The sequence below is a fragment of the Ambystoma mexicanum genome, chromosome 8 (assembly GCF_040938575.1).
Source record: "Ambystoma mexicanum isolate Mex_15411 chromosome 8, UKY_AmexF1_1, whole genome shotgun sequence".
Taxonomy (NCBI): domain Eukaryota; kingdom Metazoa; phylum Chordata; class Amphibia; order Caudata; family Ambystomatidae; genus Ambystoma; species Ambystoma mexicanum.
The window spans coordinates 998,291,286-998,318,140 of record NC_090929.1 but is presented as its reverse complement, the minus strand read 5'-3'; the positions used below and the strand labels follow the sequence as shown (position 1 = coordinate 998,318,140).

Here is a 26,855-nt window from a genome sequence, read left to right as displayed (position 1 = left end):
GAACGATCTTATTTTTGAAAGATCACTCACTGTACTTGCGCTTCCTTCCATATTGTGCTTGGATTCGAGACTACACTTGAAGAAAGGACCCTGCGTGTTGTTCAGGATCAGCTGACTCAAGGAGGTCATGTGATACGACGCTGTGGATTGTCTTATGAACTGATCGGATCGTCAGTAATGTGAGCTCGGGATTTGTATGCAGCTGGAGTTTGGATTACTGTGTGTCGTCGGTTTTGCACCCCCGAGGGCTTTCAATAGCTGCAAGACTGTTCCGTGCAGATGGACTTATTGTTTGCGTGATACCATTGAAGGTTAGTCACTTATCTCCACACGCAGTGTCTGACTGTCCATGGTGCAGCTGCTTCCCGATGTGCGGTAGGGACGTGGAATATGTGTGTATGACACGTGAACTTCGTTGGACTGGATACTTCAAAGGGCAAGAAGGTGTTTTTTTTGGTTTTTTTTAGTCCCGGCCCTGCTATCTTTGAACCATTATTTTGTCAAACCTGCGGAATGTCTCGATTGCCATGTATACCCACATTCACATCTATGGGTATGCTGATGGTTACGCACGTAATTATATGGGAATGCACGTAATTGTATAGTATTCATTCTGTCATTCAGGATGCATAAATGGAGCAAGAATCCGCTCTCCCCAACATCAGGCAAAACTGCGGCCACATCCATTGTTCAAACAGGGCACTGTGTTCAAAGATAATGTTCTTGCAATTGCAGACCATGACTAAATCCTTCCTTGCTATCTCTCATGCCATCATAGTCATGTCCCAGGGAAACTCTCATTTTACTTGAACATTTGTTTTTTTTTGGGCTGTGGGCTGTATTTGATAACTCTTGGTTTGGAACCAATTGATAAGATGAGGATTACTGCATTACGTAAAAGCATATGCAGCACGTATCTGGTGGGATTGATGTTAGATATCCGGTAAATAGTATGTGTATGCATAAGCTTTTGGTAAGGTGGATTATAATACCGTATCCCTGTTAGGTCACAGGATTGGTTTGTTTCTGTAATGGTATATCAAAGTATAGTGCTATACCACACCAACATTTCTTGTGCACGAATTGTTCACGAAATGAGTGTGTTCATGACGAGGTAATGGGTTTTGGCTCATCGATTATTCTTACCAACATGAAGAGTGCTTATTGGGATATGGGTGTCATGATGTATCTTAACTGCATGCAGACATTGTGGATTACTTGTGACTCTTGTGTTTGTTTGTGTGGAGATTTGTGACATGTTTATGTGTGATTTTTCTTTCTATCTCACTCTTTATTGTGCCCGTGGGATTGGTGAAAACATGTTTAGTAAATAAGATATGACTAAACCAGATCAAATTTTTTTGTTTGATCAGCTGGGGTCTTAAGGAGGGTGGAGGGTTGCTGGCGTGGCTGCAGAAATGACATATTACAAAATGTCAGTAATTAATGCTGTGAGTTGCCCATGACTGTTTCACGGTATTGGGAAATATGGGCATAGAATGTTGATACATTTACATATGTTTAACAATGTTTAGGAACAATGTTGATGGTCTAAACATGTATATGAGGGATATCTATTGTTGTCACGCAGATTTTAGACAGTATAACAGAATTAACAGAGAGATAGACTGGGGTTGTGCTAGGCAATGGAATGAATGAGTTTATTATGGTTGATGGATGATGATACCTTTTGGGCCCTTTGAGCAGCAACATGTTCTTAGCGTGGGATCCTGAAGGATGGAGAAGGACAGTGTTCTGTGCTGGGTTAGAGGGGTACAAAGAGGTAGTTGGTCTTGAAAGCTAAAGTATGGTGGGGTGTATCTGTAGTCTGTAGGATTCGTTTACAGTATTGATATCAAATAGTGTTGTTTCGGGAGGAATGAGGGGTGATTTATGTGGGGAGTATATAAAGGGTGAGGTTGTTCTAAACTGTTTATGTTCCATAGTTAGTTCAATTTAATTGGGAGGGGAAGCCGGGATACAAGGAATCTAAAATGTATTTTTTGTACAGCTACGTTGGTTTGTGGTTTGCTAACTGCATCTGTTTCAGCGCGGGTGTATTGGGTCCCCTTACTGAAGGATTGTATATTTTCCTGAGTTTTTTACGCCTGTTTGATGTGACTTTTGCTGTACAGAGGGAGAGAATTGAAGTGGATAAGATGTGTGAGGATCTGTGAGTGGTGACATGGAATGTCAATGGATTAAATAATGTGAATAAGAGGGGAAACATTTTGAATTTTTTGAATGAGCAAAAAGGTGATATATGTTTCTTACAAGAGACACATTTGGAGAAAGATGAAGTTGAGAAGTTGAGGAGAGGATGGGTGGAGAGAGTCTATGGTGCATCTTTCAATACTAAACCCAGAGGGGTGGCGGTCCTGATCAGGAAAAAAAACTCCTATTAAGGTTCTGAAAGACATTTTGGACACAGAGGGACGGATAATTGCTCTTCTGGTAGATATTCAGGGTCTGATAGTCTCTTTATGTAATATCTATGCGCCATCTGTAGATGGGTCCTTCTTCAGGAAGGTGGCACAGACGCTACAAAATCTGGGATCTAGGAATATTATTTTAGGTGGTGATTTTAATGTTGTATTAGACGTTAATATGGAAAGAAGTAGGAAAACTACCAGTGGACATATTGATAGGCAGTGTTTGGCATTGACCGATTTACTTTTAGAACGCAATTTAAAGGATTGTTGGAGGCTGGATCACCCATGCAATAAAGAGTACAGTTTTTTCTGCGGAGCACATTCGGTTTATTCTAGACTAGACATGCTTTTAACGGCTGGTAAGATGACTGAATACTATAAAACGTGTGAAATCGGTGATATACTTTTAACTGAGCATGAGCATGCGCATGTGCTTATGCATTTGCGGTTGAAAAATACAATATACAAACATTTTTTTGGGAGAATGAATACCTCGTTACTGCAGAAGGAAGATGTATTGGATGGACTAGTGAAGGAAATAGACTTCTTTGTAGCAGGAAATCATACTGGGGATTTGCGTCCTAGTATTGTTTGGGAAGCTTTTAAATGCACGTTGCGTGGTCACATGATAGGTATCTCTAGTGGAAAGAGAAAGCAAAGTGACCTTAAGGAGGCGGAACTGGGAAAAAAGATAAGTGAATTATCTAAAAAAAGTCATGGCAGACCAGTTGGGTATTGATGCAGCGTCTGCATTGAGAAGAATGAAGAGGGAATTGAAAGCGCTGCTAGATGTTAGTGCAGAACGAAAAAACTTCTATCTTAAATGTGCATATTATGAGAGACGGGAAAAGTGCGACAGATGGCTGGCCTACAGATCAAGGACGAGGGAAGCTGAGCGATCTATAACTTCGATTCGAGATAAGAATGACAAAATCACCTATCATCCAGAAGAGATAAACAACGTTTTTCAAGACTTCTATATGAATCTTTACAAAGACGAGCCGGAGATGACTGACAAGGGGAAAGAATTTTTGGAGAAAGTGGGTCTTACGAAGATTTCTGAGTGTGATTCAAAGTTGTTAGAAGAGAATATTATGGTTGATGAAATTAAAAGGGTAATCGGTAAACTGAATGTGGGGAAAGCCCCTGGACCTGATGGGTTTCCTGTTCAATTTTATAGGTTATTACCGGATTCCGCACTTCACCGACTGAAAGATGTGTATACGGAGTTACTGGTGAGTGGTTCTTTGCTGGAGTCTACAATACATGCTATAATTTCGGTTTTTCCAAAGAAGGGGAAAGATGATACCCTACCAACGAGCTATAGGCCTATAAGTCTTATAAATACTGATAACAAGATTCTAGCTAATATTCTAGATATAAGATTGGAAAACCTGCTTCCATCATTAATTCACCGGAACCAGTCGGGTTTTGTGAAGGGAAGAAAGACATCAAGTAACATCAGGAGACTATTTAATACAATATCTGAAGCGAGAGATCAACAAGAAGAAAGTGCTATTCTGTCCCTCGATGAGGAAAAAACTTTTGATAGAGTGAATTGGGTTTTCCTTTTCATGGAACTGACTAAGATGGGATTTGGTGAAAAATGTGTGTCGTCGATAAGACTGCTCTACAATGATCCAACGGCTGAAGTTAACACTAATGGTATAAGGTCAGTGAAATTCAAATTGGAAAGAGGGACTAGGCAGGGATGTCCTTTGTCGCCATTACTATTTGTAATTGCATTGGAACCATTAGCTGCAGCAATCAGAGCTGAGGATAGGATAAAGGGGTTGTCAAGCTGGGGACTATGGCAAAAAATTTGGTTATTTGCATATGACATGCTCCTGGCCCTTGGGGATTTAAAAAGTTCTATACCGGCGCTTATGGAGATAATGGCCGCATTTCACTTATGTTCTGGATACAAGATAAATTGGACAAAATTGGAGGTCATGCCTTTGACATAAATTAGCGATAGGAAATTTGTGACTGCTTTAGGTTTTAGGTGGTGCCCAGACGATTGTTAAATTTAGGTATTTGGTTGACCCCTGGTAATGGAAAATATGAAAATTGTTTGTTGTACGTTGAGAAGTGATCTGGAAAGATGGAGTATGTTGAATCTGTCACTTTGGGGCAAGGTGAATGCCTTGAAGATGGTTTTTGCCCCGAAGGTTAACTATATTTTGAGTATGCTCCCTTTGACGATAACATCAACAGTTTGGAAAGACTTGAATAGTCTGCTTCAATAATTCTTGTGGGATAGGAAGCCCTTGAAGTTGTGGAAATTGCAGCTACCTCTGACAAGAGGTGGATTGGGGGTTCCTGATTTTAAAGCCTATCACTTGGCTTATATGTCTGATTTGTTGGTTCCCTTCATGGTGGATACGTTTGATGAGTGGGTGGAGGCCGAGACTAGCTATAATGGACCATTGACACCAAGAGCTATTTTGACCTCTGCCTCGAGACTGAGTTGTGGGAAAGATCCATTGATTGGGTGCTTGAGAACTTCGTGAAAGAATTTGTGAATTCTTGGGAGTGGACGCACATAAGGAACCGGGTGCCTCAGTCTGGATTAACCCTTCTATCAAAATAAATGGCAATGTGGTTTTTTGGGCGGATTAGTTTCTGGGTGGAATACAGTGGATAGCTGATCTGTTTAAAAATTACACTTGGATGACAGCAAGAGAATTACAGAAGCAATATGAAATAGAGAACTTTAAAACTTCGGATTACAGGAGACTTAAAAAGGCGATTGGGGACGTTGACTTTGAGAAGAGAGTTAATTTGGACCTGTTTACTGGGAAGCCAGTAGGAAGGGAGGGAGGTCTGGCCAGCCGAGTGTATAATATGATTGTGTCAAATTACAAGTGTAATGACTCATTGAGACAAGAGTGAAGTAGAAGAATTGATTCGGATATTTCAGAAGACTTGTGGCAACAAATGTGTATGAATGTTAAATTGTGCTCTTTAGGACTTACAGCGAGGTCGAGGCAAATTAAGATTCTTAATCGGATTTATTGGACACCAGAAAAAATGTGGAAGAGAGGGATGGTAGGGAGTGCGGATTGTTGGAATTGTGTACATGAGTTGGGTATGTTGGAACACATGTTGTGGGATTGCAGGTTGGTGAGATTGTTTTGGGGTGAGATTGGTCGGTTGTCTGATGGGGTGATTGAGGAGTTGCCTGCTCTGAACTTCAAAATGGTGATATTGGGGAGTGATGCACTTTTGGATGATCTTAATCAAAGTCAGAAGAAGTGCTTGTTCAGAGGGGCCATGATTTGTAAAAAGATCATTTTGAGAAATTGGAAATTGGCAGAAATGGAGCGAGTATTGTACAGAAGAGAGGGGAAGTTGAGCTTGTTTGAGAACATTTGGGGAACATTTCTTTTGATATACTAAACTTGGGAAAGTAACAGAGTGGGTAGAGGTGAGGAGGCGGTGATTAAGGGATGTGGCAGATTTAGTGGTGTTTATGTTTTATTATATCTCGCAATATATATAACTGTATTGTTAAATGCTTTGTTTATTTTACTTTGTCGAATTCCTGGAATGATTTGTATTGTTTAGTGACATGTTAATTTGTAAATAAAAGTTTCAACAACAAAAAAAAGAGATGAGGAAATAGTAGATGCCACCTCGTCAGCATTGAGGGCAGTGAAGAGTGAAGAAGGGAGGGGAGAAGTACAGGTGATATTAAAAAGCGTGGGATTGAAGCTTCGTAGATCACGCCGAACATGAACTCCCACAGTGCACTTAGGAGCAACTGAAAATCTGGTCCTGAGCCAAGAGAATGGAATCAAGAACAGCTAGGAAATGGATGGCGTATGTTCCAAGACATAAATTACTCTCTTGAGAGTATGTGTATATTATTATATATATATTGAAGGTCTTTGTTTTTGTTATTGTAAAGGCCAGTAAAAATATACATTTGGGTAAAAAGAATACACTTCAAAGCATTCTACATTGCCCATAGGGTCCTTCAGGAACCAATTTCATCCAAGGAAAGATCATCCAATGTCAACTAAGAAGGACACACCAAGATCCAGCAGCAATGTACTACTAGAGACCACACACTACACCAAACAGAGACATCCAGAGTTGGCTTTCTCCAGCATGGTGGTAAAATGCTAGAACACTCTGTCAAAAGAAAATATGCACAATCCAAGATCACCTTAATTTCATGAAAGTGCTGACTTTATTAATGCCTAATTGACTAAAATATCACCCTGCAACTAGGGGCCACTCAGCATTTTACCCAATCAGCATCTCAGATCTGAACGTAGGGCATATCATCACCAATTCAGCCTTGGTCAAACAACCAGGGAATGCTATTCATGCTCCTCTCCACTAGAGTGCAATTCACAACATAACATGATGTTTGCTCCAAGTTGTCCCACATAATATCAAATTTACAGTTGTACCATGGCGTGTGACTACCCTTTCCCTTCCCTAGATAATGCGTGATCCTCTCCCTGAGCGGCACACAATATTCTAGACACCTATGCAATATGGGCAATTAAACTATATCTGCTCTCAGTGCCATTTCAGCCTTTAGTAACCCATTACCTACTCACGCTCTGCTCTCAAACACATCACAATCAAGCCAACTAAGCAGTTCACACACAGCGTCCTAATTCCCATCACTCCAAACGGAAAGCAGAACACTACACTTCTACAACTAACTTGCATGCTACAGCCCAAGCTAATGCATTCAACAAACAAATATTGGTTTTTGGACACAAAAGCTTTGATACTCTTGACACAAAACCCCTAAAAATGCACTTGCATGCAAGGCTTAGGGTATTTCCAGTCTTCACCAATCAACACAAGAGCAAAGCTATTTTACATGTTCCCCCTTCTTTCCCAACTACACAAACACACCCACTCTCTCCCAGCCCAGATCCACTGAGTGCCTGGAGGCCATGCAAATAGCAGTAGTGTGCAGTTTCAATCCAAATAACATAACAAAGATTCTAAGATGAAGGTAATATGTGGCAAAAACTAACCCAGATCTCAGATTTTAAGATTTAAAAAGTTCAGGGTGATTAAGCATGACTGTTTGTTTGTTTGAAAAAGTCCCATTAGGCAGCCATGGGCCAGGTGCCATCACCTGTTACATGATGGGACCTGGGAGAGCTGTCTTGGAGATCCCTTGTCTTAGCTCACCATGCCCCGGATCTTTGGCAGAGGATGGCCACATGAGATCTATCTTGCCTTCTTCCCCTTTAAGAGGCTTCAGTGTTGGAAACATTCGAATAGGTTCTGCAGCATCCTTGCAGTGTGAGATGTGTTTGGCGCAACACATCTCCCATGCCACATTTACCGCCAAGGTCTTTCCCATGTTTAACAGTTGTCACCCCTTTCCAGCTCTCCCTTCCTTTTTCTGAAGAGGGACCCCACATTACCCTCTAGTCGCCATATGCCCTTTTGAAGTGGGGGTGCCTTCTCAATGCACCCCACCCCTGTTTTCAGTCCCCCGCACTGTGCCTACCTCACTCACCTGATCTCCAAGGCTGCTGTGGTCCATGTTGTGGCTTTCATCAACACTGTGTACCGGCCTCATCCACGCCGCTTCCCCTCCCCTTCCCCTCCCCTTCCCATCCCTATTCCCGCCCCTCCCCTTTGCTACCTCACTTCAGTGCACTTCCTGTTATGGAACAGTAGCGCCCCTGCGTAGCAAAGCCACCCATTTAAATGCCTGCAATTGCAAGTACAGCATGGACAAGTCAGGCTACTGAATTCTCAAAGAATGAAAACCCAGAATTGTCCAACCAGTTTACAAGTATACTGAGATGTTCTGTCTTAGTAGGGCGTCACAGGAAAGACAGGAGAGCATGCGAATGAGCAGTCTGCCCTGGGCTATTGAAGCAGAATGCTGGAAATCCTAAATGGTAGGCGAGACTCAAATAGAATTGATCTACAATACTGTGCCCCCCGTTGGTAATACATTGCCAGCAGCTGAGTTCAACAAAACAATCCTGCTGCATAAAGCACAAGTGAGAGCTAATAATTATTCAACGACATTCCCGACAGGAATGCGGGCAGCCCAAGAAATAGCAAGCCCATAATAGAAACAAAGGACAATTTTTGCCAAGGTTTGGAGCTGCCTAGTAATAGGTGGTTGAACGCAGAGGAAAGTAGTATTTAAGGCAGAGGTGAAGGGGGCAGACTAGAGATGGGTTGCTAGAAATTAGAGGAGTTGTGGCTTGCAGGTAAGGCAACATCACTGGAAAGGTAGAAAAGCATGCTAAAGAAAGGGGAGTACTAAAGAAGAGGTTTGGATCAGATGTCCAAAAGGCAGGTTGAGAGGGTGTTGCAGAAGATAGGAGAATCACCAGAGAGGAGGGAGGAGCAGGGGAAGAGGTGAGGAGGCTTAACCAACAAGCCAAAATCCTGTCCTTAATAAGTTGAAAGGTGGTGATGGCACTAGCATATGACAAGACTTTGAGGAGGCACACATGGAGGTGGAATAGAGACAGAGTGAAGGAGACAGAGAATCCCTTAGACACATGGCCTTTGTAAATCGTCAAGGATGTATATGACGTTAGGTGCTGTGGTGTAGAGCCACAACCCTGTCTCAGAGAGGTTGCATAATGAGTCCAGTCAAGCCTGCTCGTCATCCCCTTTTGGCCGCTCAGGGGGATGTGCACACTGCTATCCACCCCAGAGAGGGTTTTTCTATAGGTCATAGGTGTTCGCGCATGTAATGCATAGGAGACTTACAAGAGGGGTTGTCCAGGAACCAAGGACACGAAGCGGAAGACCTGAAGGCACCAACATCTGGAGAAAAGAAGTGAAGGGGGCTCTTTCAAACCCTAAGACTCTTAGTGACTGAGAAATCATGAGATGCCCTATGGTGGGAACACAGTCTATAATCTGCTACTGAGCACAATGACTGAAGGAATGAAAGATCCTTGATAAGCCATCCTCTTTTTAGGTTGCATTTCCCGATTTTATCCAAAATCTATTTGTTTTTGTAAAAATGTATTTCTTTATTTTAAGTCGCTTACAAATTGATATTTCCATTGAAGCTAAAGGATATAAACTTAAGTTAACATCTGGACAACTTATCCATATCGAATTAACTTAAAATATCCTAAAAGATGAATAACATACCTAAGCATGATGAGTCTGAGTAGACACCCTCAGGTATAGACAACCTCAGGGGTGTGTGTATAACACTTTACTATCATGTATCACTGGCAGAATTCTTGCAGCCTATACTTTACTGTCCGATGGTCATATACTTATAAAAGGGAGAACTGCTTAAGCAGCTGCGGCTTATGGAAAACATGTTTGCGGCCAGGCGGCGGGCCGACAAGATGGGTCTGCCATAAGCTCCCGGGAGAGTGTCCCCACGGACCCGCTAGCAGAGTAAAAAAGCCTGCAGAGAGACTCCCCCCTCCACCCCCCGCAGTACTAAATCAAGAACGTCCCGTGATGCGGAAAGCCAGAGATCAGCTCCAAGGTAAACGTTGCTGACCACCGGGAGCCCTGATACGGACGCTGCAAGGCTCATTAACATGACGGCTCCTTACAACCAGTGAGACGGAGGACCCGACTCCGTGTTGGCATCAGTATCTGGACCCCGTCCTGCCATCAGCCGGGATTCGTGAGAGGTTGCAGGGCTGTCCTGGGAGGCTGCCACGGTACGCAGATGAGACACAGTCAGGAGTCGGGGCACAGCGAAGCAAGCGCAGGAGCGCTGCTGTATGAGCGGGCCACTGCAGGACGCACCTGCAGGAGATGCCGGAGGGGTCTGGTGGGCTAGAGCATAAGACTGCCGGCAGACAGCCACGCAGCTGCCTAGTTGCCCCACAGCCACCAGGGGCATAACATTCTAAGTGAGGCAGCCCCTATCAGCATTGGGAGGCCCTGGCTCGGCCCTCTGCAGGAGGGAAAAAATCAGCAGCATAACTGCACAACGGTGAGAGGGTGAGAGCAGCTTCTCCGTACCTCTGCTGAGACATACGCGACTGGTGAGTGAAGCAACAGAGCCTATAGAGGCAGTATCCCTGATGCAAATAAGCACATCCTGAAGTCCTAGAGGTGGAGCTGGATATTAGGAACGCGCGCCCGGCACCTGAGCCTGCACTGCAGAAAGCAGTCTGGGCTGAAATTAGAGTCAACAATTTCTGGATATGTCCTAAACTAGTGACAGTGGAAACACCCCCCAACAGGGAGACCCCCTACTACTAACCCTGCCGCTGGTGTGCTTCCACTAGCCAGGCGATAATATGATATGATAGGTTATTTATATTACGCTTAATACCCAGAGGTTTCTAAGCGCGGACCCGGGGATTGAACCTGTGGTGCTCCGTGTCGTCTTGCTTCCAAGGCAAGCACGTTGCCCCTGATCTATCCTCCCGAGACAGGATCTCCCTGTCTTCTGGAGCCCTGACACTGATCTGGAACTGGCCTGGGGGACGCAGGTCAATTGAGTTGCCCCAACCCATAGCCTGTCAAGTGTGGCCGGTGGTGAGTAGCTGAACCCCTGCCCGGCGCAGAAATGGCCAAGACCCCCGGCAAACCAAAGCAGGGAGATATAAAGGCCATGTTAACAACGCAAGACCCCAAGGAGAAACACGTAGTGTCAGCCATTGAACAGGTCCATGCGCCGGAGACAACAGGTGATCACGAAGATGGACTGGCTGCTAGATCTGAAGCTCTTGTTGGCACAGTTCAAGCAAGAACTACAGAGCTCGGTGGACAGACTTTCGAAGTCCATAGCGGAGCTGAATAACCAGGTGTGGTGGGCGTAAAAAAGGTTGGGCGATCTGGAGACCGCGCATTGCGAACACGAGCAGGCAGGGGCAAATGGAACTCCAGGAGCGGCTCCTCACTGTAGAGGACCAAGTGGAGCAAATATGGCTCCACCAGGAAGACATAGAGAACTGCTCCCGACATAACAATGTCCGCATCTGAGGGTTCCACCTTCGGTTGAAGGACCAAGAACTGGATGAGTATGTGCAAGCGCCCTTCTGCCGCCTGCTAGACCTGTGAGACGAGGGAGAACTAATTCTGGGCAGAACCCACAGGGTGTACTTTTCTGCACAGGTCCAGAGGAACCTACTCCCTGACGTGCTGACGAGGGTCCACTTTTTCAAACAGAAGGAGCGTATCCTGTCGGTGGCGAGAGCTGGAGGCCCCCTGACCTTCCGCAAAGCAGATCTCCAGCTGTTTCATGATATAGCCCTGGGGACACTCTACAGGCAGCGCCGATTCAGCCCCCTTACGGCTTGGCTGTGCAAGTGAGAGATGAAGTAGAAATGGGGACTCCCATGCAAGTTGCTTTTCGAACATGTGGGGCAGAGGCTCGCGATCGGGTCGGAGAAGGAGACAAAGGAGTTCCTCAGGCTGGCGGAGGGGGGAAGGCGGATCTCAGAGTTGGAAGAGGGCACCCTAGATGTGCCCAACATGGAGGATTGCCATCGCCCGAAAGATCCTTGGGGAGCCCCGAAAGGCCCGAGGGGGTTCTCAAAGAAGAGGGCCCTGCAACAATTGGGCGATCGTTGGCTCTTGGCGCTGGCAGTTGGTACACTAAACCTGTCCCTCTTGCTCGATAGTTACTAATGAGCGGGCAAGATCAGGGACGTCATTTGGGGGTCGCCAGAGGTCGCAACTGCGACCTCTCAGTTCTCCCTTAAGGCCTCAGTGGTCTCCCTTGCGACCTCTAAAAAAAAAAAAAAAACGTTTTTATTTTATTTTTTTCTGTTTTTTTCTTCCGCTTTTTGTAATGCAAGGTCATGGAGTGGCTGGCTCTCATGTTTAGGCCCTTTAATAAGAAAAATAAGAACAGGAGTGCCACAAGTCTAACACTTTCAGCACTGACCCTAAATAAGAAAGAATAGGAAACCAAATAATGTGTCTTTCTGGAATTCTGTACAATAATGGCTAGACTCATTAAAGGTTTATTTCAGGCACACTTCAGGGGGTGAGTCACTGATTTTTAAACGCCTCAACTCAGCCTTTCATCCTTCTGAGGTCGATAAATGAGTACCAAGACAGGTTGGGTGATATTGGGTGTATATTTTTTCTATATAAAGCGCTTAAGCGTAAGTGCTATATAATAACACATCATTATCATTTGGTCATGGACATCTGCTTGCATTCACAGTAATTTGGTAATATGGGCCTATACACACTGATCTTAACGCTACATATGGCGATCCATTCTTGCATGAAATGTACATCACATTATAGTGATATCGTAACCATATTTTTCGTAGTGTACAATGCTGTGATGTCACTTCCTGTTTTGGCAACGGGTGAAAGGTCGTGTTCCATCGCTTCGGGGTGGGGTCAAGTGACATCACTTCCTGTGATGTCATCAGGGGATCAAGAGCTGTGTGATGTCACTTCCGCTACCCCTGGCATTTTGGTGAAATTACGTCGCTGGACAAGATGGGGACACTTGAAGGAAAGGCTGCTGTTAAATGGTCAAGAAGTTCTTGTCAAGTTGCGGTTCTTAGTTGGGTTCAAAGTTATATGTTAACTTGAATTGAGTTTTGGACAGTTCATTAGTGTGAGGGGGGCCCGCGGGGAGGCAGTTCTGGCACAACGCCCGATGATAAACATGTATTTGTGGGTTTTGCGTTTGATGGGTTCTTTTTTCTTATGTTAGTTGCTTCAAATTTTGGGAAAGGGGGTTTTCTTTTATGAAGGGCAATATCAAAGCTACTAACTGGCGGGGAAATTCATGGAATAAATGTGCGCCGAAAACAGGGCGCAAGCATGAAAAACGCAGCGCACGCGTGCAAAATGCATGCAAGCACCCATTTCCCAATTCATGGAACACATTGCGCGTGGCTTACCCTCGACATGCGCCGAATCTGCGACATCACGGAAGCCCTACACGAGACGCCCAGAGAAGTGGCACACCGTCCAGCGCACACACCTGAAAAGGGGGCGGAACACAAGGAATGGGGAACAACACGCGAAAAGATAGGCGTTACGGGGAAGTACCGCTGCAAAATCCTCGCAATGCCCACACGGGCGCTAACAACACATATTCATGGAATCCTACAGGGCAAACCCGCGCACGCCAATAGATGCGCAAAGCTGGAAACACATACAACACGCGGTAGCTGTCGTAAGTGCACCCGCGCAGTTTAAAAGTGCATGCAAACATCAAACAAGCATATACAGCTACGATGAACGTACCATTTCTCGCAGCAGTGATCGTGGAACACCGCAGGAGGAGGAGGATAACCAGGCCCCGCATTTTTCTACCCAGAACCAGCCTTTTTGGGATGCCTGATGACCAGGTCTATGGCAGGTATAGGTTTCCACCTCATATCATCCTAGACCTGGTCCCTGAGTGGGAGGATCACCTCACATCACCCACCCTGTGCTCCCAAGCACTGAGCCCCTTGGAAAAGGTGCTCAGTGTCCTGCATTTTTTGGCCACTGGGTCATTTCAGCGGACAACTGACATAGTTGGTGTCTAACAGGCCACGCAGTCACGCTGCCTACACCAGGTGTTGGCCATCATGACTGCACGCCCCTCAGTCTGCAGGCACATATACATGCCCGGAATACCTGCAGAAAGGCAGGCCGTGGTCCAGGACTTTCACGGGGTGGCACACTTCCCCAAAGCGCTCAGTGACATTGATTGTACACATGTGGCCCTACGTCCACCTAGGACCACTGAGCACATCTATCGCAACCGTGAGCACTGGCATTCCATCAACGTGCAGGTTGTATGCGATGCCGAGGTAATCATCACCTCTGTCTATGCAAACTATCCAGGGCCCACTCATGACAGTTTCATATTCAGAATGTCAGCCCTAAACCGGGACCTGAACGCTGGGAGACATGGCAACACATGGATCATTGGTAAGTACAAATGCCTGTGCACATGCATGCATGTCACACACAGACAAATAGACAAACCCAACTAATGACAACCATTCCCAACTCCCCAGGGGACAGTGCCTACCCTCTGAGCACCTACATGATGACCCCAATGCGGAACCCCACCACACCACCCCAGGTAAGAGGGAGGAGGTGCAGTGTGCGATGGTGAGATAAAAAAAAAAACATCCTCCATGGGCTCATGGTCTGCACGGCTAGGTCATAGTGAGAGAATCGTCGTCGCTGTTGTCACCATTGAATATCAGGAGGTGTGCATGGTAAGGATACCTGCCCACGCATAGCCCCCGCATGCCCCTCCATGGCAGCAAGCATGCGGGTCTGGTAAGCCTGGTCCTCCAGGAAGATGCTACGGTGGTCCCCATGCAGCACCTCACGTGTAGCACAGAGTTCTGCCTTCAAGGCCTCACGTGACAGATGGACCTCCTCACGGCTTGCATGGAGTTCAGCCGAGATGGTGTGTTCCAGCTGCTCCATCCTCTGTTCCGCTTGTTTTCCCTGGCTCATCAAAAGTGTAGCCAGAGTAGTTCTGAGGGAGATGTTCTCCTCCCTCAGGGCTTCCCTGTGGCCCTCTGCCTCAGCAGCAATGGCTGTGCGCAGAGCCTCCAGTTCAGCCCGTCGGTCCCTGTTGGCTGCCAACGTGTCCAGCCTGTGTGAGCGGCACATGGACCACGTTGCCTGCTGCTGGAGCTCCACCTGCCTTTCAGGGAGGAGAATGGAATCGGCCACAGGTTCCATGCCCTGAGCCATCATCTCACATAATGCCCCCTGCTGCTGTGCAATGGCATACGTGGAATTCTCCCACACAGTGTTCCTGAGTGGCGCATGGCCACCGCGTTGCCCGACAGCACACCTTTTGGGCCCAAGGAGACCTGGTCCTTGCTGTGCTGGTGGTGCCTGTGGCTGCAGGACTGCATTCCTCTGTTGATCTGCTGCCCCAGGAACAGAAGCAAGTGGTGTGGAGTGTGGCCCTGCATCTGTAACCACCACAGGCGGACATACCAACACCGACTGGCCCCTTGAGGGGTATACCCCACGGCAGGTGTGTCAGAACAGCATCCACTGCAGAATCACTCGCCTGCGACGGCATGGATGGATCAATATCCGATTCAGCATCAGAGGCAAAGAGATCCTCAGAGGTGTACCCAGAGCCAGCCCTGGACAGGATTGTCTGGAGCACCAATGGTTGCTCATGGGCTACCACAGCGCACGCCCTCCACTGGTGCCTGGTTGGTGCCCTGAACCCTGCGCCCTCTCTGCCATCTCCTCCTCTGCTCCCAGTGCCTCATCACCTGCAAAAAAACAAAAGGACACATGCGCACACATGTCAACAGCATATACCACACACATAGGCATCACAATGTTGACAGCCAACATATGAAGCAGCCATGTCACACATGACACAGACTCTGGCATGCACGCAGTGGCAATGAAATGGAAGGGGACCATTAAACCAGACATGGATGCGTGTCAAGTGTGAAGCCAAAACATGTACTGCATGTTGCAGAGCACATGCATCACATACAAGCTTCTGCCTGTCATAAACCTCACACAGAAATGACAGATGCCAACATACATATGTCATTTAGCATAGCTATGGCAGAACTGTCAACCATTCCCAGATGGAAGTTAAAGAGTACTGTCCGTGCCACATGTAAAATCCATGTCACCATACAGTACATGCAAATCGCTACGACAAAAAGGACACGTGTCACAGGATGCAAGAATGCTAATGTTTGCAATACAGTGAAGGAAGGCACATGGATACATTAATGCTAGGTCACTTTGACATCACACAAGTGAATAGGCATGTAGAAAGGTGAAACAAGGCTCAGAAGTGTGTGGGTGCAGAGCAGTACATGTGTACGACCGCAACCATCAATCTAATCACAAATGCAGTAATGTCAATGTTGTGTATTGATGGCAGTGTAAGGGCATGTGTAAAGCGTTGGCAGTGGGTGGCAGGGATACAGTAACCCACCCCCCCCCCACTCCCAAGTTTGGGGAATGGCTGGGAGGCAGTGCATGGCTCAGAATGGTGGATCAGAGTACTGTGTTGTAGCAGACAGTGTGGGCATGTGTCAATTGCATCATCTCAGTCATCTGAGACTACAGCAGATGAGAGTAGGACAGAAAACTCAACACATGAGGATTCTTCACAAGTTCATCCAGACACGGAGAAGCCACAACACCAGTTGCATAGAGGCAGGGAGGCAGTACCAGAAGGAGGCTTCCGCTCGACACAGACGAGGACACCCCAAAAATGGGCGTGATGAGGAACGGATCCTGAGTGTGCATGAGAGGGATAACCAAATACCATGAGACTGATGAAATACCGGAGATGGAGTATAATGAATAGCTTAACACGTACCCATAGGGGCTTGCTGGGAATGCACATGGTCCATGAATTAACACTCATGTCCACTGTGAGCCTGTGCCATCTGCACAGTCCGAGTGAGACACCCTGCGTCAAGGACAAAGGATGTACCACACAGTACAGGTCTGGCAGAGTTGCAGAGGGAAGTGTGTATATCCACAGATATTGGAAACCGGCCGTGGCAGTAATCCAACATGTGAATCACCACTACCATGAAGACAGTGATCTGCTGGGGGATAGAGAGGCAAGGAAGCATGCCCCTGAGGAGGACCAGCTTGCAGGGTGACCTCACAGAGACGTCAGTCATGTGACGACATAGACCGAGTGTTCAGTGGAAGAGGCTATCCACAAACATGTCTCGGAGTAAGAACATGGACTAGAGATGCTGCTAAGTGATTGGCATGTAAGGAGGGTACAGGTGTGGTGATGAGGATTGCCTCCGTGTGCAGCACATGGCTTGTATGCAGACTGCATCACAACAAGCACGTATCAGTCAAGCATCGCATGGGTCACACATGGCAGTCATGGCTACATCGCCTGAACTGGCAGTCAATCACAACACATCACCCAAGCAAAATACACATGGCCTGGACACACACGCCTCAACACGCACCGGGCATTGCATCATAATCCAGCATATCTCCCTCTCCTTGGATCTGACCCTCATCGATGAACCCTGCAGTGATCTCCTCATGCTTAGTGAATTCATCGTCCACTGGTGCTGGCACATTAAAAGTGGAATGGTTGGGGTATGCTGACAATCTCCTTCTTTTGGTCCATACCCCAAAAGGATTACAAGCTCAGTAACGCATTGGGACAGTACGCACAAGTGGATCAACCATAAATATTGAAAAGACCAAAGAAATGGCTTTTGTACCCGATCAGAAATGTTCTCATAAATATAAGCGGAAGCTTAATCACAAAACCTATAGAGCCGGTCACATCTTGGAAGTACCTTGGGGTGTTGGTTGATGAGAAGCTTAAATGGGCTAAACACTGGAAAAATGTGAAGTGTAACACCATGCAGTAATTTTGAGCTATTAGCAAATTTAATGGAAAACAGGAAGGTTTTTCTCTTAGAACAGTTCTATTACTGTATTGAACTAAAACATTTTGTGCTTCATATATGTTGCTGAAGTATGGCCCTACAAATATTATAAGACATTGGAGACGTTGGAAGGAAAGGTTCTGAGGACTCTATTAACACGCCCCAAGTCATTTCCATTAGGTTTTATTTGGCTGGAATTTGATCTAATGGGGCTACCAAGTGAGTGGTAGCTTACAAAAGGATTATGTTCTATGCTAAATTAGGAGAACTGAATGCTAATACTATCAAAGTGCAGGTGTTTTCCTCTTTTATAGAAAGACTATATAGAAAGACTAGATTGTGAAAGAACTGGATTTTTAGGCTTACTGTATTCCACATATTCAGTTTGGCGTACACCAGTGGAATGGAGCTCCTTAGTGTTCACTGAGAAAAACTTAAGGAATTCTGTCAAAAATCTGCTGCAAGCATATGAAAAAGAAAATGTAAAATTGGTGACTAATGTAAACAGTGGTAGCTTTATTCAAAACATAATAAATCCTGGTAAATCTCCAGAATATATTGATGCATACCCTTCAAGCTATGTAGTTTCACAATGGGCCTCATTACACGGTAGGCGGTAGGGACATACCGTTACCGGTAAGGGATTACCGGTATCGGTAAATCCCCTCCCCAATCACGACCCGGACATACCGCTATTAGCGGCACCGCAAAGTACGGTGGCACTATTAGCGGCAAGTCCGTGAGCGCGCGGCCCCTCAGACCGGAAATAGCGGCATAGCGCTAATATCACGGCATCACAAGCCATGCGTACATGGCAATACCGGCATGTAGTAGACCCAAAGAACCCTTACCGGCAAGGCGCTAATACCGGCATCGCGAACCACACGTTAAAAGAGCACAGCAGAGTTCCCACCTGCCACAGGTGGACAAAATCAGCACAGGTGGAGGCAATGGAGACTGGCAGCACAAAAGAGCACACCACACCCCTCCCCACACCCATTCCCACACCAAGATGGATGCAATACTAGCAGCATTACATGGGCTAGAGGACATGATTGCTGTGCAGCAGCTACAACAACAGGCAGCACAGAGGAGACGCAGGAGGAGGAGGAGGAGGGCAAGACAGGCGCAGCAAGCACCACCAGTGCACCTAGTGATACCACAGAGGCAGCCACCAATTCCCAGGATCAGAGCCAGTCCAGTCAACCTAACCCCTGAGCAGATACACACCCTGTACCGTCTGGACTGGGATACCATCACCACCATAGTAGACATGATATACAACGACATTGTGAGTCTCATTGACATCCGTACTGCCATCCCCCCTCTACTGAAGGTAGTAACAGTGCTCCACTTCTTGGCCACAGGCACCTACCAGCATACGGTAGGTCAGATGCATGGCATATCACAACCAGTATTCTCACGCACACTGAACCAGGTGCTCGATGCCCTCCTGCAGCACCAAGTCAACACATATACATGCCACGGACTGCCCAGGAGATCTCCAACACCAAAGTTGGCTTCCATTCACTGGCAGGCATCCCAAGTTGCATCGGGGCCATCGACTGTACCCATGTAGAACTGGTGGTCCCACATGCCAATGAGGTAGTGTACCGTAACAGAAAGCAATACCACTCCATCAACGTCCAAATGGTATGTGACTCCAATAAGATCATCACACATTGCTGTGCCCGATATCCCGGTTCAACCCATGATGCAATGGTCCTGCGGAACTCGACAATACCACGATACATGGAGCGACATGCTGGACAACGTTCGTGGCTACTTGGTGAGTAGCAGGCCGACCACATGTCAGTGTGATGTGGATTGTGAGTGGGGGGGGGAGATGCATACTCCAACTGGGCGTGAATGGGGGGGAGATGCATACTCCAACTGGCCGTGAATGGGGGGGGGGAGATGCATACTCCAACTGGCCGTGAATGGGGGGGGGCAGATGCATACTCCAACTGGCCGTGAATGGGGGGGGGGGGAGATGCATACTCCAACTGGGCGTGAACTTGTGTCATGAGAAGAATGGACATACATATTTGCATCACTGTACAGTGAGGCAGTCCACAATGGACCAGAGACAAAACCACATGCCGGAAGTGAGTGCCACGGCAAACATATCAATCCATTACGCCAAACAGGCCATTCCAAACAACATGCACACCGCACAACACACCATTCCCCCATTACACAAATCAGCAACATGCATATCAAAATCACAACTGAAATGTACGCTGAACAACATCAGAAATGGTCCGCGCACATGAGTGCATACAAATGGATCCCCTGTAGCCATTGTGGTGAGGCACACCCGTACCCCACCACAGAATTGCCATCAAACAGCATGGGGACATCAACTAAGGAATGGCAGTGTACTAGCAGTGTGGCACTAACGTTGCCAGGGCCAGGAAACACAAATCACTTAAACTCTGGCGGGACATGGCAATCCCTGCTGTATGCATGCATGGTGCATGTCCACTTGCAAGGACCACCTCACCTTCCCACATTGCAGTTACCCTGATTGCCATGCGTGCTTGGATCAGTGGATGTCGTTGAATATGCAATGTTTGGTTGTGTGATATGTGCACGCTCCACATTATGTAGACACTTACACATACCCATTGTTGCACCCATGCAGGTGATGCAGGTTATCCCCTGAAGAGGTGGCTCCTTACCCCTGTGCGGAACCCACAGAACAGGCACGAAGAGGACTACAATCATGCACACACCCGTACCCGCGTGGTGATCGAGCAGACATTCGGCCTATTGAAGGAACGCTTCCGGTGCCTCAGCAGGTCGGGCGGGGCACTCCTGTACGGGCATGAGAAGGTGGCCAAGATCACCATGGCATGTGTCATGCTTCACAATATGTGTATCAGACGGAATGTGCCAATGCCCCCTGACATAGAACTGCGACCACCGTCTGAGGATGATGACGGGGATGAGGATGGAGGAGAGGGGGCTGCAGGTCATGCAGGTGGCGATGCCCATGAGGGACGTGCTGTGCGGCAGCACCTGATAGACCATTGTTTCTGATGCACATGGATTAGGAGGGTGCAATTGGTGTTCAGCTCAGGGCACGGGGTGTATGGAGGACATAATCACAGTGCACCCTTCAACAATAAAACACACATACACAATTATCAATGTCCAGTCATGTGATTATCCATGCCATTACGTCTGTATTGAGCATTATGACATTCAAACGTGCATGTACCCTCCACCCCAACAACCCTCACCCCCCTCCCCCCACAACTCCCCCAAACACCCTCACCCCCCTCCCCCCACAACTCCACCGTACACCCTCACCCCCCTCCCCCCACAACTCCACCGTACACCCTCACCCCCCTCCCCCCACAACTCCACCGAACATGGTGTGCACATCAGTGCTGCATTAGTTCCCAAGTGTCAACAGGGACAGGCTGGCCCTACTTCCCTCCTCCACTACCACCATTGGGGGGTTGTGAGTCTGACCGCCGCAAGGACCGGCTGGACCTGCGCAGGATGGTTGTCTGGTCGGAGCTAGTAGACGAGGGCGTGGCTGGTTGATCTGCTCCCTGTGAGTGACGCATGCTCTCCATCGCCTCAGCAATGCGCGTTAGGACCTGCCTCACAGCGGCCATCTCCTCACATAGGTGCGTCGTGTTGCTGTCCATGGCAGCTTTCATGTCCCTTGACAACACCCGGATCTCCTCCCTGGTCGAGGCAGCCTCGCTCACTTGCCGGGCAACCAGGGCATTGAGCTCCTCCTGGCGCTGGCGTATCAGGCTCATGGTGTCGTCTGCGGCCCTGCCCCTGTTACTCCTCGGCGCAGCTTGCTGCATGTGGCCGACATCAGGTGAGCTCGCCACGGGACTGAATGACCCATCCATTGCATCTCCGGCATGCACCTCATGGATGTTGCCATTGGATGTGTTGCATGGGCTGTGGAGTGGGGACAGCTGGGGGCTGGGTGTACGCTGCCCTTCCGGTGTCGGACATGGGTCGTCCACATCACTCATAGGTGCCGTGGCTGCTGCTTCCCCAACGGAGCTATTGGCTGCGGACGGCGTGCCTTCTGGCACTGGCTCCTGAGTGGTGGGGGTGGGTGGTGGGGGTGCTGCCACAGTGTCGGATGGCATTTCGACCCTTGGTGTGGTCGTTGCGTGGGTGGCTTTTGAACGCTGGGCCACTCCAGATATCCCAGTGCCCCTCGATGTACTGGGCCTGGTGCCTGCATCCTTTCCCTTGGCCTGCTTTTTGGGTGGTGGGGCCTGCGTTGCAGCGTCCAGCTCCTCACTGTCAGATTGTGACCCTGTGGGGGAGCAAGACAGGGATAACATCAGTGATGGGTCAACGTGCATCATGCATATGTTGTTGTTGCTGCAGTTCTTTGGATTTGGACATCTACTTTGGGCCTGCAGGTTGTTGGCCAGATGGGTGGGTCATCCGGACATGTGTCAGGGTGACACGTGTGTGAGGTGCTGCATGCATGTGGTTGTGTGGGGATGTGCAGGGCATATATGCAGGGTTGTGTACATGTGTGTGTGATGACCCCATCCATTAGCTGATTCCCAATTCACATTTAGGGGAGGGACTCATGCTTGGCATTGCTGTGTCTTGCGTGGTCACTCACCTCCGTCTGACGTTGTTGCCACACCACACTCCATTCGGCCCACTCCCTCGATGGATTCTATGCCAATGGTGCTGGCACATGTCTCCTCCCACTCCTGCATCTTCATCGGGGATCCACCTCCGCCTCCTGTGCCCATGGCCAGATTCCTGTTGGCCGATAAAATGCTGCGTACACGGAGGCGCAGATCATCCCACCGCTTGCGCACGTCCTTTACGGTGCGGGGGGTGGAGCCCACCGCACTGACTTTCTGCGCCACCTCAGCCCAGATTTCCTTTTTTCTCAGGAGTGCCGGGCGCCGCATGTCGCTAGCGAACACTACGTCTGCATTTGCAGCCAGGGTGTCTGCCAGCATTTTCAATTCCTCGTTTGAGAAGCGTTCTTTGCGCTGGCGCGCATCGGCTTTCTTTAGGGCCTTGGGCATTGTTTGTTCTTCTGGGATGTGGTTTTGCCAGTCGTGGTGTTGCTGCAGGTCCTGAGTGCAGGGGATGGCAATGGATTGTGTTTTTAAAGATGGCCGCCGGGCTCTTTCCCGTTCCGGTGCGATGACGCTATTTCCGGTTCCGGTGTTTTACGGTGACCGCTAATAGCAGTGACCGCTAATAGCAGTGACCGCTAACAGCGGTGGCCGCTAATAGCGTGCAGCATGAGGGCGGAGGTGCTATCAGCACTTTGGTCGGAGCCGGTAAGGTGCTTTTCCGCCATGGCGGTGGGGTCATTTACCGTCATGGCCCTATGCGCGTGTCCGCTAACTCGTAATGTAACGCTATTAGCGGTCTCCTACGATGGCGGACACGCTAATGGCGCCATGACGGTAAATCACATTTTTTAGCGCCTACCGTGTAATGAGGCCCAATATCTTTTAAAAATATGTAACCTTGCCATTTCGTTGGAAATTAAAGGTTTCAGACATGTGATACCACATAGGGAGCGGCTTTGTACATTATGTAGGGAAGACTGTGTGGAATCTCTTGAACACAGGCTACTTAGGGAAAAACTACAAGCTAGATATGGTAAAGCGTATGGGGAAAGCAGGATTTTGAATCAGCTTGAGAATTTATGGGATATATTTATGGAGAGAAACAATATTGAATGTATTTATTGTATGGTTAAACTTTGTTTTGAGATTATGCACATTTTACATGATTTATCTGATGGAATATTTTATTGATGTATTTATTGATGTACACATGTTACTGTTTTTATGGTATATACAAAGCCTTATATGGCTACAAGTAGATTGTAAATAAAATAAACAGTGTGGTAGTTGGCACAGGAAGTGGGATCTAATCATTAGAATCATAATGACATGCTTAAGAGAGGAGGGTATGAGGAAGAAGAAAGCGAGAGATTGACAATTACATTAAATTAAGCCTATAAAGGAGGGCGCTAGAGGGCCAACCAAGATGGCCGACTTGGTCTAAAGCTCCCGCTTCGCCCCGCATTAATCCTTCGTAATCCTCCGGTTCCCGGTGAATCTGTGTATCAGTCTTCAGTTCCTTGCCTTTCTGGTCTCTCCACCGACATCTCTGTGAAATTTGGAGCCAAATCGGTGCCCTCAAACCAAGTCCCGGCCCACGCGGCTCTGTCCCAGAACTCCACGTAGCTGGCTAGCGGGACGCCATCTCTCCTAAGCCCGGCCCCCTCCCCTGAGGTATCCTGATCCCCTCCAAAGCAGAGTTGCAACGGGGGCGCCAGGGGGGTCGGCGAAGAATTCGGGCGCAGCACGGAAGGCGTCCGCCGACAGACATCGTGTCGGTGGACGATCTGGACCCCCTCCTCCTCTCCCCATCGGAGGCCAGCATTGGAGTGGAGATCGCGACTGCGGGAGAGCCTGGCGGCCAGCGCCAGCCTCAGAGGAGACGGCGCACCGTGAGAAGATCAGCTGCTCCCCCACTCCACCCCCGCCCGCTTCCACCGCGCCTGCTCCGGCATCCAGCTCCGAGGCTGTGGGCCGATGAGCGAGAGGCGTAACGGCGGTGGGTGCAATCTACCTATCCCCCCCAGCTCTGAGCCAGCGTACGAGAGGGGGCATCATCGGCACGGCTGACGAGTGGCCGGCTACACGGCCAGCACCACGGCCACCCCTCCCCCCCGGCTCCTTCTGCACTCTTCCGTGCCCGCCGTGAAAATCGTCGCCCCAGCGGCAGGGGCCGAGCTGGGAGCACCCCCCAGGTCTCGTGAACACCCAGGGCGGTACTGGCCTCGAGGAGGGAAAAGGCTGAGCGAGCGCGGAGGGAAGGAGTGGGGGGAAGTCTACATCACTCCCCGTAGGGAGCCGGTCCTGCATACGGCCGCCCCCCCTCCTTCCTCCCCCAGACAAGCCGGGATTAGCAGAGGGTTGAGCTACTGAGGAGGCCCTCTTTCACAAAGACGGCACAGAGTCCCGAGGCTGTCCAACACGAACCAGTTCCAAATGTGACTTGAACATTGCGACAACCACGCAAGCAGGGCGCACTGGGCCTCACCTCACTAAGGTGGGCAACATCACCTTGGTTCAGGAGAGCCAACCACACCGGAAAGGGTAGTCCACCCCCATTGATGTCCACAGAACCCATCCCCACTACCCACAAGTATTGGATTGAGAAGCAAGCCCGCCATCCACATTAAGCAGCGATCAGTCCAGTCCAGTGAAAGGCCCTCGAGGTGCCCCAGATATATACTGGCCATAAGCAGCCTACAACAGACATTCCCATTCCCGCAGTCGCGATGGGGAAGACTGACAAGTCCCAGAGGAAATTAAACTTTGAAAGTGGCTCGACCCCCAGGGCACCCCTCCACCAAGAGGACCAAGCCTCAGCGTCTGTCTGTCCTCAACTAGATGAATCTGTCGGCAACCCCTCCGAAATCAAAGAAATCCTCCTTGACCTGAAGGCTGGCATTGGTAATCTGAGCAATAAAATGGATGGTCTTGCGTCTAAAGTCGACCTCCTGCAACATCGTATGGACTCTCACGCAGAACGCATGAACGACGTGGAGCAGAGTGTGTCCAATCTCGATGACAGTTCAACAATTCTAACCAACAAAGTCTCTCAACTGGAATCACAAATTAAAACAACCATTGCCAAGTTTGAGGATTTAGAAGGTCGTTCAAGAAGGAACAACCTACGGATAGTGGGAGTGAGAGAGCACCAAACGCAGGAGAAAATGGAGGACTTCGTTGAGTCCCTTTGCATCAACCTATTCGGACGCGACGCTCTGTCCCACCTTTTCATTATAGAGAGGGCTCACAGAGTTCCCACGTCCAGACCAGCTCCGGGCTCGCCACCCAGGCCAATAATAGCGAGGCTGTTGAACTACAGAGATCGGGACTCCATACTCCGGCTAGCCAGAGAGAAAGGCGATCTACGCCACGAGGGGGACAAAATACACTTCTTCCCCGACTTTTCCCCATCAGTGCAGTCACAACGGAAAACATTTGCCAGCGTCAAGCAGAGACTCCGAAACAGTCAACTGATGTACTCAATGCTCTATCCAGCGCGCCTTAGAGTTCAGCACGAGGGGAGGGTCCAGTTCTTCCAAACCCCAGATGAAGCAAACCTATTCTTAGACCAATTGGGATGCCCAGAACAGAACCAGGCTCGCCCCAGACCTCCGAGAGATAGAAACCCCAGGAATCCTCCATAAAGAGAAATACAGGGCGGCGACTCCGAAACCTTCTTGCATCACAGAGTAAGCCGGAACATTCACACTAAGCGAAAGACAGGGCAGGGACACTTGGGAGGCCCCGAGCGCCCCTAGCACAGCTACTGTTAAGTTTTTTTAAGTTGAGTTTTTTCCGCCGAGGTGGAGGTTCATTCCTCGGTAACTCCATGGGACATATTTGTTGGTTAATGAGGGACCTCTCGGTGGGCCAGTTGGGGGTTGCCCACCCTTCGGAGAGTAACATCTCGGGCCTGTTGGAGTTTGCCCGTAGATCGAGCCCTCAGAGTGCATTAGGAATGTTCAGCGCCGCCAGATCCCGACCGTCCTGTTCCCCACCTGTTCCCTGCCCATCGTCAGTTCCGTCACCTCAGCCAGGCTCCCTACCTCTGAGCATTGACCCTGGCACTAGACCAATTATAACCAAACCATCGCTGTCCACCGGAATGGTAAGGTGGTCCTATATAAAAACTAACTCGCCCCATTCAATGTCTTAACGTGAAATATAAGAGGTGGCAATATCCCAGCTAAAACCAGAAAAATTCTGCATTACCTCAGACGTGGACGTGGCCTTGATCCAAGAGACTCACCTTAGCCCAGGGAAAGATCACCAGTGGGCCAAGAGTTGGGGATGCCATAGATATTTCTCATCCTACTCTACTTACTCGAGAGGAGTCGCTATCCTCATACACAGGAGGCTCAGTTTCCGTCTACTCCATACGGCAAAGGACACCGAAGGAAGAGCGATCTTGGTGTGCGGCATCATCGCAGGTCAGAAAATGACTTTCATTAATTCATATGCGCCGAATGTGGACGGCCTTGACAGTTTTGGTTGGGTGTTGACTCAGCTCTCCACTC

General features: G+C 48.5%; 1 protein-coding gene across 5 annotated transcripts in view; it reads left to right on the top strand.

Moving 5' to 3' along the window:
- Window positions 1-26,855, top strand: part of LOC138472640 (putative 4,5-dihydroxyphthalate dehydrogenase) — a 2,792,617-nt gene that overhangs the window by 1,250,396 nt on the left and 1,515,366 nt on the right. The gene's annotated exons all lie outside the window — the stretch shown is intronic.